Source organism: Zalophus californianus, chromosome 3 (genome assembly GCF_009762305.2).
Source record: "Zalophus californianus isolate mZalCal1 chromosome 3, mZalCal1.pri.v2, whole genome shotgun sequence".
Classification (NCBI taxonomy): Eukaryota; Metazoa; Chordata; class Mammalia; order Carnivora; family Otariidae; genus Zalophus; species Zalophus californianus.
In genome coordinates this window covers 150,647,857-150,660,817 of record NC_045597.1, presented here as the reverse complement: position 1 = coordinate 150,660,817, position 12,961 = coordinate 150,647,857, and the positions used below count along the sequence as shown (strand labels likewise).

The following is a 12,961-nucleotide window of genomic DNA, read 5'->3' as shown; positions in this document are numbered from 1 at the left end:
TTATCTTCTGAAAATTTTCTCCAGAGTTGGACGGTGGACAGCTGGGCAGAACAGACTGAAGTACAGTGGGCTGAGGTGGCACGGCCCCTGGGGCCTAGGATCCCAGGTGTGGCCTGGCAGTGGGGCGCTGCGCTGCTGGCGGGGATCCTGGGCTCAGCAGCGCCCCCTGGTCTGCAGCGGCATCATGGGGTTCCTGTTGCCGCCAAGCAGCAGGGCCTGGAGTGGATGCTGTGGGACAGTGGCCCAACCACCAGCTGCTCTGTGGAGCTGACAGACATGGCCTCTCCAGTGGCACCTTCAGCACCCCACACAGAGGGCTTGTAATAATAATGTGCACAATTACCACTAGAGTGTACTGTGATTAACTAGCAATTGTAAAGTATTAGGTAAGTATCACACACCCATACAAGAGTAGCATAACTGAAATCCATCTCTGAGATTTAAGGAAAAAGAAATGGCACTTAATTGTTTTATATAGTAATATTTTTCCTCTTAGTTTATAATTTTAGAAGACTTTAAAAATGCCAGATCCATGATCCCAAGTTTTTCAAGTGTGAGGAAGCTTTTATAACAGAAAATATTTTATAGGCCTTTATGTGATTAAGTTTATAACAATTTTTTTCTTAAGTTTTTTATTTTCAGTATAGTTAACATACAGTGTCATCAGTTTCAGGTGTACAATATAGTGATTCAACTATTCTATACATTACCCAGTGTTCATCATGATAAGTGTGCTCTTTAATCCCCATCACCTACTCCATCCAGCCCCCCGCCCACTGCCCTTCTGGTAACCATCTGTTTGTTCTCTATAGCTAAGAGTCTGTTTCTTGGTTTGTCTCTCTCTCTCTCTCTCTCTCTTTTTTCCTTTATTTGTTTTGTTTCTTAAATTCCATATAGGAGTGAAATCTTATGGTATTCGTCTTTCTCTGACTGACTTATTTTGCTTAGCATTATACACTCCAGCTCCATCCACGTTGTTGCAAATGGCAAGATTTCATTCTTTCTTATGGCTGAATAATATTTCATTATATATATAATATATATATATATATATATATACACACACACACATACACACACGCACACACACACACACACACACACACACACACACACACCACTTCTTTATCCATTCATCTATTGGTGGACACTTGGGCTCCTTCCGGAGTTTGGCTATTGTAAATAATGCTGCTATAAAAATAGGCGTGCATATATCCCTTTGAATTCGTGTTTTTGTATTTTCTGGGTAAATACCCAATAGTGTGTTTGCTGGATCATTGAGTAGTTTTTTTGTTTGTTTGTTTAGAGAGAGAGATAGATCACAAGCTGGGGGGAGAGGTAGAGGGATAAGCAGACTCCCTGCTGAGCAGGAAGCCCAATGTGGGACTTGATCCCAGGACCCTGGGATCATGACCTGAGCTGAAGGCAGACCCTTAACTGACTGAACCATGCAGGTGGCTCTTGTTTTCCACAGTGGCTGCACCAGTTTGGATTTCCACCAACACTGCAAGAGGGTTCTTTTCTCCATATCCTTGCGAACATCTGTTTTCTTGTGTTTTTGATACTAGTCATTTTCACAGGTGTGAGATGATATCTCATTGTGGTTTTGATTTGCATTTCCCTGATGAGGAGTGATGTTGAATATCTTTTCATGTGTCTGTTGGCCATCTGGATGTTGTCTTTCGACAATGTCCGTTCATGTCTTCTGCCCATTTTTAAATTGGATTATTTGTTTTTTTGTGTTGAGATGTAAAATTTCTTTATATATTTTCGTTCTAACCCTTTATCAGATATGTCATTTGCAAATATCTTTTCCCACTCTGTAGATTACCTTTTAGTTTTGTTGATTAGTTCCTTTGCTATGGAGAAGCTTTTTATTTTGATGTAATCCCAACGTATTTTTGCTTTTATTTCCTTTGCCTCAGGAGACAGATCAAGAAAAAAATGTTGCAACAGCTGATGTCAGAGAAATTACTGCCTGTGCTCTCTTACAGGATTTTTATGGTTCCATATCTCGCCTATGATCCTTAATCCACTTTGAGTTTATTTTTTTCTGTTGTAAGAAATTGGTCCAATTTCATTCTTTTGCATGTAGCTGTCCAGTTTTCCTAGCACCATTTGTTGAAGAGACTTTTTCCCATTGTATATTCTTTCCTCTTTTGTTGAATATTAATTGGCCATATAATTGTTTTCTATTTTCTGGGTTTTCTACTATGTTCTATTAATCTATGTGTCTATTTTTATGCCAGTACCATACTGTTTTGATTACTACAGCTTTGCAATATAACTTGAAGTCCAGAATTGTAATAGCTCCAGTTTTGTTTTTCTTTCTCAAGATTGTTTTGGCTATTTGGGGTCTTTTGTGGTTCCATACAAATTTTAAGATTGTTTGTTCTAGCTCTGTGAAAAATGCTATTGGTACTTAGGTAGGGATTGCATTAAATGTGTAGATTGCTTTGGATAGTATGGACATTTTAACAATATTTTTTCTTCCAATCCATGAGCATGGAATGTCTTTCCACTTCTTTATATCATCTTCAATTTCTTTCATCAGTGTTTTATAGTTTTCAGAGTACAGTTCTTTCACCTCTTTTGTTAAGTTTATTCCTAGATATTTTATTGTTTTTGGTGCAATTGTAAATTGAATTGTTTTCTTAATTTCACTTATCCCTGCTTCATTATTGCTGTATAGGAATACAATGGATTTCTGTACATTGATTTTGTATCCTGCGACTTTATTTAATTCATTAATCAGTAGTTGTAGTTTTTTGGTGGACTCTTGAGGGTTTTCTATATAGAGTATCATGTCATCAGCAAATAGTGAAAGTTTAAATCTTCCTTACCAATTTAGATGCCTTTTCTTTTTGTTGTCTAATTGCTGTGGCTAGGACTTCCAGTACTATGTTGAATAAAAGTGGTGAGAGTAAACAGTCTTGTCTTGATCCTGACTTTAGGGGAAAAGCTCTCAGTTTTTCTCCATTGATGTTAGTGGTGGGTTTTTTGCATAAGGCCTTAGTATGTTGAGGTATATTCCCTCTAAAACTATTTTGTTGAGAATTTTTATGATGAATAGATGTTGTACTTTGTCAAATGCTTTTTCTGCATCTATTGAAATGATCATACAGTTTTTATCATTTATCTTACTGATGGGACTTATCACATTGTTTTTACAAATATCAAACCACCCTTGCATCCCAGGAATGAATCCCATTTGATTGTGGTGAATGATTTTTTTACTGTATTGTTGGATTCAGTTTGCTAGTATTTTATTGAGGTTTTTGTATCTATGTTCATCAGAGATATTGGCCTGTAATTCTCTCTCAATCTCTCTCTCTCTCTCTCTTTTTTTTTTTTTTGTAGTGTCTTTATCTGGTTTTGGTTATCAGGATAATATTGGCCTCATAGAATGAATTTGGAAGTTTTCCTTTCCTTTCTATTTTTTTAGAATAGGTTTAGAAGACTAGGTATTAACTCTTCTTTAAATGTTTGATAGAATTCACCTGTGAAGCTATCTGGTTCTGGACTCTTGTTTATTGGGAGTTGTTGATTACTGATTCATTTATTGGGAGTTGTTGATTACTGATTCAATTTCTTTACTGGCTACCAGTCTGTTTGAATTTTCTATTCCTTCCTGTTTCAGTTTTGGAAGGTTATATGTTTCTAGGAATTTATCCATTTCTTCTAGGTTGTCCAACTGTTGGCATATAATTTTTCATAATATTCTCTTAGAATTGTTTATATTTCTGTGGTGTTGGTTATTATTTCTCCTCTTTGTGGTTTTATTTGGGTTCTCTCTCTCTTTTTTGGTGAGACTGGCTAAAGGTTTATCAATTTTGTTGATCCTTTCAAAGAACCAAATCTGCTTTCATTAAACTCTTCTATTGTTTTTTAGTTTCTATATCATTTCTTTCTGTTCTAATCTTTATCATCTCCTTCCTTTTGTTGGTTTGGGGTTTTGTTCTTCTTTTTCTAGCTCCTTTGAGTGTAAGATTAGGTTGTTTGAGATTTTTCTTACTTCTTGAGGTAGGCCTGTATTGCTACAAACTTTCCTCTTAGAAATGCTTTTGCTGTATCCCAAAAATTTTGGACGACTGTGTTTTCACTTTCATTTGTTTCCATGTAACTTTTAATTTTTTTTTGATTTCTTAGTTGACCCATTCATTGTGTAGTAACATGTTATTTATCCCTCATGTATTTGTGCTCTTTCCAGATTTTTTTCTTGTGGTCAATTTCTAATTTCATAGCACTGCGGTTGGAAAAGAAGCATGGTATGACTTCAGTCTTCTTTATTGAGACTTGTTTTGTGGACTAATATGTGATCTATTCTGAATAAAATTCCATGTGTACTTGAAAAGAATGTGTATTCTGTTGTTTTAGGATGGAATGTTCTGAATATACCTTTTAAGTCCATCTGGTCCAGTGTGTCATTTAAAGCCACTATTTCCTTGTTAAAATGTTTGGATTATCTGTCCCTCGATGTAAGTGGGGTGTTAAAGTCCTCTACTATTATTGTTTTTCTATTAATTGGTTCCTTTGTGTTTGTTATTAACTGTTTTATGTATTTGGGTGCTCCCATGTTGGGTGCATAAATATTTACTATTGTTATATCCTCTTGTTGTGTTGTCCCCTTTATTATATAGGTCCTTCTGTGTCTTCTATTACAGTCTTTGTTTTAAAGTCCTTGTCCAATATAAGTATTGCTACCCTGGCTTTCTTTTGACATCCCTCATTTGCATGATTATGTTTCTCCATCCCCTTACTTTCAAGCTTCAGTGACTTTAGGTCTTAAATGAGTCTCTTGTAGGCAGCATATAGACAGATCTTCATTTTTTATCCACTCTGTCACCCTGTATTTTTGATTGGAGCATTTAGTTCATTTTCATTCAAAGTAATTATTGATAGATACGTATTTGTTGCCATTTTATTACCTGTTTTGTGGTTGTTTTGTACTTTTTCTCTGGTCCTTTCTTGCTCTCTTTCATGGTTTTCGTAAATGGTATACTTGGATTTCTTTCTTGCTCTCTTTCATAGCATTCGTAAATGGTATACTTGGATTTCTTTCTCTTTATTCTTTGCATATCTATTACTGGTTTTTCATTTGTGGTTGCCATTAGGTTTGTATATAACATCTTCTGCATATAGCAGTGTATATTAAGTGTATTGTTGCTTAAGTTTGAATCCAGTCTTTACTCCCCTCCCCCCCACACACACACTTTTTAGGTATATGGCATTGTCATATTTTACATCTTTTTATTTTATGACTCCCTTGACTAATTTTTACAGGTATACTTACTTTTACTACTTTCGTGTTCTTTTACTTTTCATACTCCCACTAGTGGTTTTCCACTCAGAGTTCTCTTTAATATTTCTTATCGGGCTTCTTTAGTGGTCATGAACTGCTTTAACTTTTGTTTGTCTGAGAAACTCTTTATCTGTCCTTCTATTCTGAATCAGAGCTTTGCTGAATAGAGTATTCTTGGCTGCATATTTTTCCCTTTCAGCACTTTGAATGTATACTGACACTCTTGGCCAGCGAAGTTTCTGTTGAAAAATCCACTGATATCTTTATGGGGTTTCCCCATAAGTAGGTAACTGACTTCTTTTCTCTTGCTATTTTTTAACTTTTTTTTTTTTTGTCGTTTATCACGACTTTTTTGCCATTTTAATTACTATGTGTCTCGGTGTGGACCTCCTTGGGTTGGTTTAGGAGGGGGTAGTCTCTGTGCCTCCTGGATCTGGGCTTCTGTTTCCTTCCCCAGATTGGAGAAGTTTTCAGCTATTTCTTCAAATAAATTTTCTGCTCCTCTTTCTCTGTCTTCTTCTGGGATCCCTATAATGCAAATGTTATTGTGCTTGATGGAGTCACTGAGTTCCCTAAGACTATTCTTAATTTGCATGATTTTTTTCCTCTCATTTTTTTCAGCTTGGTTACTTCCATTACTCTGTCTCTCAGGTTATTAATTCGTTCCCCTGCTTCATCTACCCTGCTATTTATACCATATTTTTAATTTTATTTGTTGTGTTCTTCATCTCTGATTTTTTTTTTTTATCTCCTTTTTAGGGTTTCACTGATGTCCTCCACTTTTTTCTCAGGTCCAGTAAGTATCTTTATGATCATTACTTTAAATTCTCTATCAAGCATATTATATCTGTTTTGCTTATGTCTCTTGCTGTGGTTTGGTCCTGTTCTTTTATTTGGGACATATTTCTCTGTCTCCTCATTTTGTCTAACTCTCTGTGTCTGTTTCTGTGTGTTAGGAAAGTCAGCTACACCTCTAGCTCTTGAAGATAATGACCTTGGGAAGAAGAGGTCCTGTAGTGCCCTGCAGTTTAGTGTCCCCTGTTCCCCAGGGCCTGGGGCTTCAGGGAGTGTCTCCTATGTGTGTTGCATGTGCTCTGCTATTGAGTCCTGGCCTCTTTTTCCTTCAGTCCAGTTGTCTGCAGAGGCTCTCTTTGCCTGTCGTGGGCAGTGTTTGGTCCCCAGCAGGGGTGTGGCATGTTTTAACAAGGTGTGTGCTGTTTTGCTTGTGAAATAAGACCTGCCATCATCGAAATCGAGGTCTCATAAATTGCACAAGTCTTGAAAGGAAGTGTTGGTGGGGTTTATGCTGGTCTTCTGGGGCAGGGGGCATATGGCATTGGAACTGAGGCAAGCGTGACTGGGAAAGGTGGATCCTCCCAAGCATAGGGGCCAAGCTTAGTGTAAGCAAGTTAGGTAACAAGTGTTGTTGCAGTGGCCCTGGGTTTATGCTGGGGGGCGGGGGATGGAAATGGCCCCTGCCAGCTCCTTTCTGGAGGGGACTCCCTGTGATCCTTGCCTCTCCAGGTCACACTCTGAGATGAGTAAATCACTCTCCATCCAGTCTGCCCCAAGCATTGTTTGAATTGCTGGTTCTAAATTGTATCTGCAAGGGCTGTTATGCTCTTTTTTTAATGGAGGGTACTCTGCTTCCTAATGCCCTCCAGGTTTTCCCAGAGCCACCCACTGATTTCTATAATTCCAGGCTTTAAGTCCTGCTGGTTGTAAGAACTAACAAAATTCAGCCCCTCTCACTTTCAAAGGCAAATGTTTTGGGGATTCATCTTCCCTGTGCAGGCTCCCTATAATGAGTATTCCTTTAATAAGAAAATACACATAAAAAGGTATACTGATGCATTAATATATTGAAGTAAACCTGTTTTTTATTAGTCCTGGGCTGTGTGTGGTGTTGTGGTGAGAACATGAGCTCTAGAGCCAGATTGCCTATGTTCTAATCCTGCTCCCTCACTTCCTAGTGTGTAACAAAAGTAATCTCTACATATCTCAGCTTCCTAATATTTAAAATGGCAAGTAATCATGCTTATTTCATAAAGTTGATGGTTCATTGATATCTGACATGAAAAGCCCTTAGAAGACTACCTGGCACATAGCTATTCATTTGAAAAATAACACACATATTTATATTGGACTTGTTTTTTAGTTAACATGTAATGAATGTCTACTGGACTGTAAAGCTTGGAGACTAAGAATAAGGTCCTAGAGGGCAGGGACTGTGCTATACCACTGATCTGCATCTTCAACACTAAGCATGGTGCCTGGCAAGTAGTGGATGCCTAAGTGAATGAATTCAGACAGATTTTGATTCCAATCATAGCTTTGCCATTTATAAAGCAGCTGCCTAAGTTACCTGACCTCTCAGCTATAAAGTGAGGGTAACTTCATAGGTTTGTTGTGAGGATAAAGTATGCATGTAAAGTACTTTTGTACCTGCAACATACTGCATCAGAAATGTTTGCTATTAGCAGGAATTCAAACGCTGACAAACTACGGAATTGAGAGTTTGAGATGTTAAACTGTCTATGTCGGCCTATTCAATTGTCTGTCAAAGCTATAGCTGGAAACCCCTGCCCAGGAAAGCAGCCTGTATCACGTCCATTTCCTCACTTCCTCCTCTTCCTCCTGCTAACCTAACCGTCCAAAATAAGTTTCTACATCTTTTGATTGCTCTAGTGTGGAAGGCACTGTTGGATGGCTACCCAACATTTATTCCTTTCTTTCTTGCTCTCAGGGCTCCAGTTTGGAGTGAGGGGATAGATTAGATTTTTGTTCCCAGCCCTTCATTCCCTCTCTAATGGAATTATACATCTACACCTTTTGGTATCTGACTTTGTAGCATTTTCCACAGGAGTAGGCAGAGTATATATCCTTGCCCAGTTTGTGTTGGGATTGGCCAGGTAATTTGTTTGGCAAATGGAGTGTTACTGTACATGACATGAGCAGAGACTCTAAATGTGTTTGTGTGATTTTATCTGGCTTCTTGTGCACTTACCATTTGCCATGAGACTATGCCGGGGTGTCAGTAGTGCCTGAATAAGAATATGCATCGGGCAAACATGAAAACACACACAGTCCTGTATCCAAGCCCAGTTGATCCCAGCCAAACATAGGAGAATCACAGATGGCCTACATGCCTGTAAGTGAGGAAAAAATGCTTGTTCTTATAAACCACGAAGATTTGGGGGCTTACATATTATGAAACATTATCATAGCAAAAGCTGGCTAATATAGGTACTTGTCTGCCCACCTCTAGAAGATGAATCATAATTAATATAAGCTAATCCTGTAGTTCTTTTCCATACAAGAGAACTTTCCAGATTCACTTGGAGCTAAAGGTGGCCAAATGACCCAGTGTTGGCCAGTGAAATATATGATGGTATCTTCTGGGGACTTCTGAGAAATCTTTTGCTTTCATGGTAAAAGGCATTGTAAGGGCTGAAAGTGGTCTTTCCCTCTTCTTTCTTGCTTGAAATTTCAGTGGGCATTTTGAGACCATAATTTGAAAACACAAAGATGAAAAACTAACAGCTATGGATGATGGAGCAAACAAATAGAAAGTCTAGGCTCCTGATGACATGGCTTAGTGGCTGACCAATATCCACAACCACCTATCTTTACACTTCTTATTTAGTCAGATGTTTTTCTTGCTTTCTAAGCCATTCCTAACCTACTATAGCTGAAATATGTCCGTTTCATCATCTTAGTCACTATTTCTCTGAGGTGAGTGATGAAAAAGGGAGCTGTGTAATCACAAGTCTCCTCACATAAACCTTAGGAAATCTTGTTGGGTTATTAGAGCCTGATGTCTGTGTGTAGTCTTGGTTTGTGTGTTTTTCCTGTGTTGCCTCGTTGTCAAATGTTTGTAATAATGATGAACAATTAGCTTATGGTTACTTTTAACCAAAAACATGGTGGGGACTGATTTGGATACAAAAAAGTACATCCTGGCCAACACTGGAAACCACTATGTCAAATGGTGATTTCTGGAAAGGGAGCTGTGTCAACTGTAGAGTCACAGTAAAAGCATCTCTTAGAGGGTTGCCAGGGAGTAAGCTGCCAAAGGTATTCAAGAAACGTGTGATGTGTGCAATACCACCATCTTCAACTTGCACTGCATGTATCCTCAGTGTAAATTTGGAGTATGTGTGGATTGCTACCAAATGAAGAGCAAAAATTGCCAACAGGGTGCTACCTACTTTTCCTTGGCTAGGATGAGTGAAGAGTCAAGTACGTGAACCAAGGAACTTGATGAATACACAGAACATTCTTGGAAAAGTTATCTATAATGTTGGAGACTTCATTTTGTAAGAGCAAAATGTGGGATAAAGGCAAATTGTCCTTGTTAAAACAGGTAATTCAAGCTCTTTCCAAAGCCAGCCTCTGAGACATAAAGCAGACTCCTTTATTTTGAGAAAAACCCATTCTTGATGCTGCGCTCCTGTAAAATCCCTCAGTGGGAGCCAGCAGCTATGGGTAAGAGTGCAGCCTCCAAGCCAGCCAACAGCATAACGTTGACCTGTCCAACCAGCACTCTTCCTTTAAATTGGCCAGCAGACTTTACCAGAGAGAATGTCAATAAGGAAAACAAAGACAAAATGGACACAAGAATACACAAAAAATCCTTGATATCCTTGCTTCTTTGGTAGAAAATAAGACTTGCTCTGATTTATGTAAGAACTTCAAGGAATGATGAGAAGAACAACATTCTGATACTCCTCACTATTGGCTGTGTGGTAATTACTTACTGTGCTTGCAAGATCCCAACAATAAGAGGAACTGGAATGTATTCAGGGAGTACTGGACACAGGGTAGCCAGAAATGATGTCTGGATTCATTATAAATTGAACACTGAATTTTGAAAACCTGACACTTTCATCAAAGAATTTGGTGACTGGTAAGGTGATTTAGTTAATTGTGGGACTGTCTTAGTCTATTTGGGCTGCTATAACAAAATGCCATACATTGGATAGCTTAAAAAGCAAGCATTTATTTTGCATAGTTCAGGAGACTGAGAAGTCCAAGATCAAGACGCTGAAAGATTTGGTGTCTGGTGAGGGCCACTTCTGGATTCATAGACAACTGTATTCTTGCTGTGTCCTTACAGGACAGAGGCAAGGGAACTTTCTGGGGTCTCTTTTATAAGGGCATTAATGAATTAATAAGGGCAGAGCCTAATCAACTCCCAAAGATCCCACCTCAAAATATCATCACATGGGGGGATTAGGTTAAAAAAATGAATTTTGGGGGGACACATTCAGTCTATATCAAGGACGAATGAAATCATCACTGAAGTCACAACAGGAGACTTTTGAGATGGATTTGAAGGAGTTCCACATTTCTTGAAAAACGAAAAGGAATTAGCAATGATGAAACTTAAGGACTGCCTACGAGGAAGAAATTTTAGATATGCTTTCCAGGTTTGATGATCTGATGGCCAACATTCCATTGCTTGAATATACAAGATGAGACAGTGAACCGTATTTTGTTTCTAGGTTACCAAAATACTTTGGCCAGATTGAGGTCCCAAGATGTGTAATGCTTGTAGACAAATTACTTTGGAAGACCAAAAATATGGAGTGACATCTGCTGAGACATATCTGGTGCAGCTGATGTCATGGTCTATGTGGGAATTTCAAAAGAACAGTGTGACTAAGAAGTTCTTAAAACTGTCTAAAATGGAAATTTTCATGAACTCACAATAAAGCAATTTATTGAAAGAAAAGAGAAGCCTAGAGCATTCTGGTACATACATATCAGATATGTATATTTGAGAAGACACAGAGAAGGTATGAGTGTTTCTTTAAAAGTTATCAAAAAGCAAGCTCAGGAAAACCCAGCAACAATAACCTTACTAATTAGATCTGGTGTTTAGACCCATCACTACGAAAGCATCTTCATCAAAAGTATAAAGTTGAAGGCGGGGCAACTGAAAGTTGCCAGAGGGGCACCTGGGTGGCTCAGTTGGTTAAGCATCTGCCTTTATCTCAGGTCATGACCCTGGCATCGGGGTCCCTGCTCAGTGGGGAGCCTGCTTCTCCTTTTCCCTCTGCTGCTCCCCCTACCTGAGCTCTCTCTCTCTCTCTCTCAAATAAATAAAATCTTAAAAAAATTTTTACTAGAGATATGGTAAATATCCCCGTAGGAATACCATATTAGGTTCATAACTTATTTAACTGATCAAGTGGCTGATGATTTTATTTCTAGCATGTTATACAATGTTTCTGGTTTACTCAGGAATTCTGTCATCTGTCATGGACTTATACCAGTCATGAAGATAAATTACAGGAGAAGAATGTTATCTACCATGCAGCAATACTAAAAGCCAGCAAATCCAGTTTCAGCAAACCCTAAAGGTCTCAGAGATGCTGTAACCCCTGCACAATGGAAGCAATTTATTGGTAGCTGTCAAAACTCTTCAGGCAGGGGTGCCTGGGTAGCTCAGTCGGTTAAGCATCTGCTCAGGTCATGATCTCAGTGTCCTGGGATTGAGCCCCATATTGGGCTCCCTGCTCAGCAGGGAGTCTGTTTCTCCCTCTGCCCTTCCCTCCTGCTCATGCTTTCTCTCTCTTTCTCAGATAAATAAAATTAAAAAAAAAAAACTTTAAAAAAAGAAAACAAATTCTTCAGACAGGATTCCTGTGGATTTTAAGAATTAAGTTACTTCATTTTTAAAAAGTCATACCTGAATTTTGAGGGTACTCTAATGTGTATTTCTAGTGTTGACAGACATTAAATGTGTATGTGTAGTAAATATTTACAGAACATGCATCCTTAAACTGTGACTTCTCACCCAGTGCAGAGCTTTTGCAACCTGGAAAACCAAAACCTCTTACCAGCTTTGGAGCAAGTCCTACAGTTATTTCAAAGATACTTATTTGGATAGTTTAGACAAAATGCATCTATAACTATTAGGAATCCTTTGCAGTTTATTTGGGTTGAATTTTGTTTCATGTTTGTCTAAGTACCCCTTCCTCTGTCCTTTAAGATTCAGAAGAGCAATGGAGGAAATCAACAGCTAATGATGGAGTTTTTATTATATTGCATAGGATTGACATTATATAGTAGAAATCAACTACTGTAAAATTCTGGGGGTTAATCTTTTTTCAAATAAAGTTTTTTACTTAAATGAAGCTTTGCTGGTTTTAAGTGTTAAGCATTTTGCACTATTCATATAATTTTTAAAAAAAGCTTGCAAAATACCTTTGCTAAAATAAGAGTAATGTAACATTAAACCATGTAAGGCAAAAAGTAATAGATTTAAAAGAGAAATAGATGAATTCATTATCATGATTTGAGACTTCAATACCCCTCTGTCAGAATTGACAGAGCCAGCAGGCAAAAATTAGTAAGGACATAGTTGAATTCAACAACATCATCCATCGACTGGATACAATCAACATCTACGGGCCACTTTATCCAACAACAACAAAATACATATTCTTTTTAAGCTCACACGGAACATTCAGCAAGGTAGACTACATTCTGGACACAAAACACCTTAACAAGTTTAAAAGAATAGAAATCAAAGAATATCTTCTCTTAGACCACAAATGAGCTAACTAGAAAACAATAAAAGAAAGGTAATAGGAAAATCCTCAAACATGTGGAAATTAAACAACACAAATTTATTTTTTTATTTTTTAA

At 37.9% G+C, this 12,961-nt stretch overlaps 1 pseudogene; it reads left to right on the top strand.

Moving 5' to 3' along the window:
• The first annotated feature begins 7,568 nt into the window (after positions 1–7,568).
• LOC113920332 lies at positions 7,569–12,398 on the top strand (annotated as a pseudogene).
• The last annotated feature ends 563 nt before the right edge of the window (positions 12,399–12,961 follow it).